Below are 7,545 nucleotides of genomic sequence, written 5' to 3'. Positions count from 1 at the left end.
AGACTCCTGGATCTCTTTCACATGTACTATTGTCTAGCCCCGTGCCACCCACTCTATATTATTCTATATAATTTTTTTGTGATATGATAACCCTAAAGCAGTGTTTCTCAACCTGGGGGTTGGGACCTCTGGGGGGTCGTGAGGGGGGTGTCAGAGGGGTCGCCAAATACCAACAGAAAACACATATTTCTGATGGTCTTAGGAACCCCTTTGTCAGAGAAGGCTGAAGATCTCTCCGCCTGTCCTCCTCTTCCTTTTTGGAAACAGATGGCGAAATCTCCCACAATAACCCCTCCTCCGCTGTGATTGGCTGGCACTAGAAGGTTGAGAACGATTGCCCTAAAGCTATCATGGGGTTTTCTGAGGTTGAGAATGTATGACTTCTCTAAAGCCACTCAGGGGCTTTCCATGGCTGACCTGGGAATTCAACCCTGGTCTCCAGAGTCATCGTCCAGTGCTCAAACTATCACATCATGAGGGCTCTCCCCACTATCATTAGTCCAAATACATTCAGAGCCCTTCAAACCAGTTGTTTAAATAGTGGAACACCCCTCCTTCGGCTTCACTGCTCAGCTGAAACTCAAAATCCCATACTAAGAGACTATGACAATCCTCATCCATGGTAGTAGCTAAGGTAACATTGCCAATTATGACATCAGTAGCAAGAACACTGTGTACTGATCAAGAAACAAGGCAATGGGAAGAGGGATAACATTGTGCACATAGCAATACTGGCCATATCCTGCACTTTAAAAGGTAAATTCAAGGTCCTGTCTAAAATCTTGTAATATGTCATTTGTATTTGGGTCTTCTAAATCTTCAACTTTGGGCAACTTTGAAGAAGGTAGGAATGGGGATAGAGAAATAAGTGAGATACTCTGCATTATTGGTGTATTCACCAACAAATTCATTGTGTTGATGGGAGAAATTTTAATGTAAGGTATATAGATTATAATGTGTGTCTTTGTGCTGAATATCCAGGATAGGGGCTGATAATCAGTCTGTAAAAGCTCAGTCTAGACGTCTTGGTTGTGTTGTCTTATTTCCCACAGAATTCAGTTGTCTTAGTTATCATTATAATCCTCTGCTACTATGCGGAAGAATGAAAAGTGCAATTTTCTTTGCCCAAACAACAATATGCCTATTGGGTGGGAGTGAAACAAAGACGTGTAACTGATTCCCTGGTATATGTATTCCTTCTTTTGTGCTGATTCTTTACCAAGCTTGATAGAGAAGCCAGAGACAACTGAAAAAAACAAATAAGTGACAGTTTATACATAAGACATAAAAAATACATTGACCCTTGAACATTTTATTCATTCACAGTTCCCCAGAACCAGTCTTTTTTGTCCTGTCGCTAGCTAGCCTATCTGTTCCCTATCCCTGTGAAACTGAACCCTAACTGGCCTCTGATTACAGGTGAATATAAACTGTAGCATTAATGCTGTTCGACACCGCTTTATGACTGCCATGACTCAATCCTATGGAATAATGTGAGTTATAGTTTTACAAGCTCTTTAGCCTTCTCTGCCAAAGATTGCTAGTGCCTTATCAAACTACAGATCCTAGGATTCCATAGTATTGAACAAGGGCAGTTAAAAAAAAGTGCCAAACTGCATCAATTCTACAGTGCAGATGCCCCTAGGAATAAGCCTTTCCCCCCCATAGCCTACCCCTTTACAGCATTTCCTGAGCTGTGATTGGCTGCCTTTAGTCAAGTTTTCTAGCTTCCTCCTCTACAGTGGCTACCAGTCATATAAAGATGATCTGGAAGCATGAAAGTAGCTGTATTATTATTCTGTTGCAAGAGAGAGTGGTGAAAAGGACAAATGGGACAAGGAAATATAGTCAGAAAGCTTAAATAAAAATTCTTTAATTGGATCGGAAATATTAATCCCAAAACTGGAGACCTGAAGAGTGATAGGGAAATCTTTGGGGTGGAGGGAGAATAAAAACAAAGTTGGGCATAATATTTAGTCTTGGCAGACAAAATCTCAGGAGTATTTAAAAAATATAAAATAAGTAGATTTTAGAAAACAGAAATAAGCCAGAGGATTGTATAAATCCTATGGTTAAAAAAAATACTGTTTTGATGTACTACTGGACAGGAGAGAAAATATGGTTTCCTACAGAAATGACAGCTCTAAATAAAGAAGACACTGTCTGCCTTAGACGAATGTGAACATGCCAGCAACTGATGAGATTTGCCAGAACATTGAACATCGAGCTGATTAAGTATACTCATCATGACAATGGATGATTAAATCCCATTGCAAAGAAATGACACACTGCTGTCTCTTTTCTAATTATTTTTCCCCACAGTCCAAACATCAGTGTTAAAATTATTCTCATTGCTATAGTGATTGGCTTTGGATAGGACTTAAAGAATATATTTATACATTTGCCATGCATTTGCTGAGGGGGCAGAGTAGGAAGAAGCATGCTGTATAAAAAAACCCATTCTACTGCCTATGTACGTGAATATACTGTAAGATGGCATGTAATGTAATGAGCACGAAACAGGAATTATCAAGCTTTGTTTGAGGTATAATACAGTTACTATTCACATACCTGCTACTGAAAGGTTTATAAGATGTTATTATTTTGAAATAATGATTTTGCAAGACTTTGGGAAAGCAAATGATTACAGTCTCTCAGTCTTTTGGATCTATTTCCCACAAAATATGTTTAGAAATATTTTCCATCACTTTGAAACCCTGGCAATACTCACTAGATTAGTAGTAGATTCTAACACTTGTTCAGATTTGTATATGTATGTTTTGGTTGTTGGTGTGATAAAGATGTTTCTTAAGCACCATCTATACTGCCATATAATGCGGTTTTCCACTCGTCAGTGTAGACTCATATAATGCAGTACAATGCAGTTTAAATGCATTATAGGAGTCTACAATGACTCAAATTAGGTGGGACCCTAATCTGACTTCCCTATTTCTACATCTTCCTGAGCTTCGGGCACCCTGTGTGCACACTAATAATCAGGGCCGGTTGTTTCTACGAGGCCGCTGACGCGGCCGCCTCGGGCGCTGGCCGCTAGGGGCGCTGTTGAGGCGTCGACAGCGACCCGTAGCGCCACCGACGCCTCCGGTGTTGGCGCGGGGCTTCAATCCCCGCGCCCACGCCAAACCGCAACAAGCAGATAGGCCATTTTGCCCTTAGTCTACAAACTAAGGGCAAAATGGCCTATCTGTGCTGTGCTCATGCGCACAGCCAGATAAGCCATTTTGCCCTTAGTTTGTAGACTAAGGGCAAAATGGCCTATCTGTGCTGTGCGCACGCGCACAGCACAGCTAGGCCATTTGGGCCTTACTTCCTGGTCGCGGCCGCCCATCGCCCGGGCGATCGGCGGCCGCGACCAGGAAGTAAGGCCCAAATGGCCTAGCTGTGCTGTGCGCTTTTGCCCTTAGTCAACAAACTAAGGGCAAAAATGGCTTATCTGGCTGTGCGCATGCGCACTGCCAGATAGGCCATTTTTGCCCTTAGTTTGTTGACTAAGGGCAAAATGGCCTAGCTGTGCTGTGCGCATGCTCCCTGCCAGATAGGCCATTTTTGCCCTTAGTTTGTAGACTAAGGGCAAAATGGCCTATCTGTGCTGTGCGCATGCGCACAGCCAGATAGGCCTTTTTGCCCTTAGTTTGTAGACTAAGGGCCAAATGGCCTATCGGTGCTGTGCGCATACGCACAGCACAGATAGGCCATTTGGCCTTACTTCCTGGTCGCGGCCGCCAATCGCCCGGGCGATCGGCGGCCGCGACCAGGAAGTAAGGGCAAAAAGGCCTATCTGGCTGTGCGCATGCGCACAGCACAGATAGGCCATTTTGCCCTTACTTCCTGGTCGCGGCCAGGGCATGCTGGACGGGGGGCGGGGCCAACTCTGGCCCCGCCCCCAGCACTATTCGCCCTGGCCCCGCCTCACACGCAGCGTGGGAGGCGGGGCCAGGGCATGCTGGGCGGGGCCAGGGCGTGGGAGGCGGGGCCGGTGGCGGGGGCGCTTTTTAGCACCCCCGCTTAACATTTAAAAATATCTCCGGCCGGCCCTGCTAATAATCTAAATAAAGATGTGCTGCCTTCACTACTTAAATGTTATCAAGTTGCTCCTTTAACTTAGACATCCTAGAAAGCTCCTCCTGCTAAACTTTGCCTTTTAGATAATGGTAAATTAAAAAGCTGCCAAAGATGCAAAAAGGTGTGAGAGAGATAACAGCTGAGTTGCACTCATAAAACATTTTGTTTTTCTGCAGATTCACATCGTACAAATGATGGGAACCTTCCAGAAATCTGGCTTTGGGAATATAATGTACACACAAATTCTGCTTTGTAAAGAGAACTTCACAAGGAATGCTTCGATATCTGCTTACGCATGTCATGGCTAGCTATTCTCTTGTCTTTGTCTGAAGGATTAGTTATTATTAATGCCCTTCAGTGGATTTGGTTTCCTTATTCTCCATCTGTAACAGAACCAGAGTGGAATGTTATCATTTTCTGTATTGTTAATTTAAGCAAGAAATAAACTGTAGTTATAGGCTTTGCCCCAGAGTAGAAATGACAAGGTACTAAGTATCCCAAGAATGAATTAACACAAAAGTCACCTTTGCCTTATGCTGACTCCATGAATTTCATGGGGTTTTCTTAGGCAAGGAAAACTTCAGAGATGCTTTGCTATTTCCTACTTAATACAGCCTTTAGTACCTGGGATTTGTCAGCTGTCTTCTCATCCAAATATTTACCAGAGATGACCGTGCTTACCTTCCAAGATCAAATTAGATTTGGTGCTTTTAGGGCAGTGATGGCCAACCTGACACGCGTGTCAGTACTGACACGCCTAGCCATTTTTGCTGACACGCTGCCGCATGTATATTGATTGGATGACTATGCCTTTTGTGGCCAAATTTGGCGTGATTTGGTCCAGTGGTTTTGTTGTTTACTCCATGGGAATTATGAACACACACACACACACACACACATATCATTCTATTATTATTGTAGTATATTATCATATTATTACTATTATATTATTCATTGCTCATGACTACATTGAATCTAGAATAGAGAGAAATCAGCATAGAAACTGCAAGAGGTACCATAGATTGTTGTACATGGAAATAATGGTAGTAAATAGTTTTTGATTTATTAAATACAGTTATATATTACAATTATACATTTTTGTTATTTAAACTATACATATTGCAAAAAAAAATTCTCAAAGTGACACACCACCCAAGTCATGCTAGGTTTTTTGGTGAATTTTGACACACCAAGCACAAAAGCTTGCCCATTATTGTTTTAGGGTATTTCAGCTCTCATCGTAACAATCTTAGTAAGTTCAGGGTAAGCACTGAGATTTATATGATTTAAAAGATGCCACACATGGATGGGATTTGCAAATACAGTAGAGTCTCACTTATCCAACATTCTGGATTATCCAATGCATTTTTGTAGTCAATGTTTTCAATACATCATAATATTTTGGTGCTAAATTCATAAATACAGTAATTACTACGTAGCATTACTGCCTATTGAACTACTTTTTCTGTCAAATTTGTTCTATAACATGATGTTTTGGTGCTTAACTTGTAAAATCATAACCTAATTTAATGTTTAATAGGCTTCTCCTTAATCTCTCCTTGTTATCCAACATATTCGCTTATCCAACATTCTGCCGGACCGTTTATGTTGAATAAGTGAGACTCTACTGTAGTTAAAAGATGTCAAACAATGTATGATGTACACTATTGGTCTTTCAGTCACTCCCTCATCTCCATTCAGATTCAGAGAATTGTTTTGCATTCTTTTTGTGTCCCCCCCCCCCCCAAAAAAAAATGTATGCATCATTAACAGAATGAAAAATTCCAATAGCAGAGAAGTGTTGTGAAATGACACGAGAAACCCCTAAGGGAGGCTTGCAATGTTGTTTGTTATAAATGTGAGCAATGTATGTGTTTTAATATACATATCTATAGTGCAGTAATGTGTTTTAATATATGCATTTCATTGTGATTTATGTTAATGTGTTTTGACTGTGTTGTATTTATTTATTTCATACATTTGTATCCCATCCTTCTCACCCCCGGGGGGGGGGGGGACGGGACTTAGGGCGGCTTCACAAACAGCAATCATTAGATGCCAAAACAACAATTATAAAAACAAATTGCAATTAAAACACATACTGAAAACATCAATTATAAACCATCATTTAAAAATTACACAAGTCTAGGTCACAGCCCATAGTTGTACCCCACCTTGAGCTGTGATGAGACATTTAATGAAAACACATACAGTTTATTGTTAGTATTATTGTTTTTGTTGCAAAAGGACAAGAAGTTGATTTAGGATGAAATTTGCAAATCTGACAAATTATTAACTATATTCACTTAGCTTTCAAATAATCATCATAGCTAAGGTTTTAAGGGTGTATACATTTTTAAGACACTCTGCATAAATATATGTGTGTATGTCTATACATATGTGTGTGTGTATATATGTATACACACACACACACATATGTATATATCAAGTAGCTGCTGCGGTGGCACAGCAGGTTAAACTGCTAAGCTGCAAAACTTGCAGACAGGAAGGTCAGCGGCTCGAATCAGTAGTACGGGATGAGCTCCCGTTGATAGCCTCAGCTTCTGCCTACCTAGCAGTTCAAAAACTTTCAAATGTGAGTAGATCAATACCTCTTTGGCGGGAAAGTAATGGAGCTCCATGCAGTCATGCCGGCTACATGACCTAGGAGATGTCTATGGACAACGCCAGCTCTTCGTCTTAGAAATGGAAGTGAGCACCAACCCTCAGAGTCGGATTTGACTAAACTTAATGTCAAGGGGAAACCTTTACCTATGTATATCTATGTATATGCCTTCAGGTTGTCTATTGACTTCTGATGACCTCAGATCTACCGTTTTATGTTATATGCTGCACCTTGGAGTGCCTTTGTAAGCCACCCCGAGACCCTTCGAGATGATGGTGGTGGGATATAAAGTTTATTACAGGGTCACTTCACCCAACCTCAGCCAATACTCCTTTTCCTTCCCTCTGATCTGGGTTTTTAGTTGAAACCCCTCAGTTTAATTTGGATAATGTGTGTATCAAGTTCTGTCCAGTTCCACCAAGGCATGGAACAGCCTTAAGAGAAAAACCACCCAACATACTTACATACTTTTGACAGACATGCGTACACATATATTCTATCTATTTATCTATCTTATGCTAGCTGTACTTGGCCATGCGCTGCTGTGGCCCAGTCTGGTTCTCTCACCCTGGACCTTCCACAGATATATAGAGAAGCTTCCCACAGGATAGTAAAACATCTGGGCGTACCCTGGGCAACATCCTTGCAGATGGCCAATTCTCTCACACCAGAAGCGACTTGCAGTTTATCAAGTTGCTCCTGATATGCAAAATAAAATACAAAATATAATTATAATATTATAATTTATTTCGTGTCAAAAGCACTGCATAATAAATAAGTTTAAAAGTGATAAAATAAAGGAAATCACAAGCAGCTAAATAGTTTTAGACCAAAAG

The 7,545-nt window shown here is 41.1% G+C and overlaps 1 long non-coding RNA gene across 1 annotated transcript; it reads left to right on the top strand.

Moving 5' to 3' along the window:
• The first annotated feature begins 406 nt into the window (after positions 1-406).
• On the top strand, positions 407-6,031 carry LOC134299373 (uncharacterized). Its single transcript, XR_010006564.1, has 2 exons — positions 407-756; positions 4,260-6,031. It is a non-coding gene; the product is annotated as an uncharacterized LOC134299373 (long non-coding RNA).
• The last annotated feature ends 1,514 nt before the right edge of the window (positions 6,032-7,545 follow it).

This window comes from Anolis carolinensis, chromosome 1 (assembly GCF_035594765.1).
Source record: "Anolis carolinensis isolate JA03-04 chromosome 1, rAnoCar3.1.pri, whole genome shotgun sequence".
NCBI lineage: Eukaryota > Metazoa > Chordata > Lepidosauria > Squamata > Dactyloidae > Anolis > Anolis carolinensis.
Note: the sequence above shows the minus strand (reverse complement) of the source record. Positions and strands in the feature narration are given on the sequence as shown.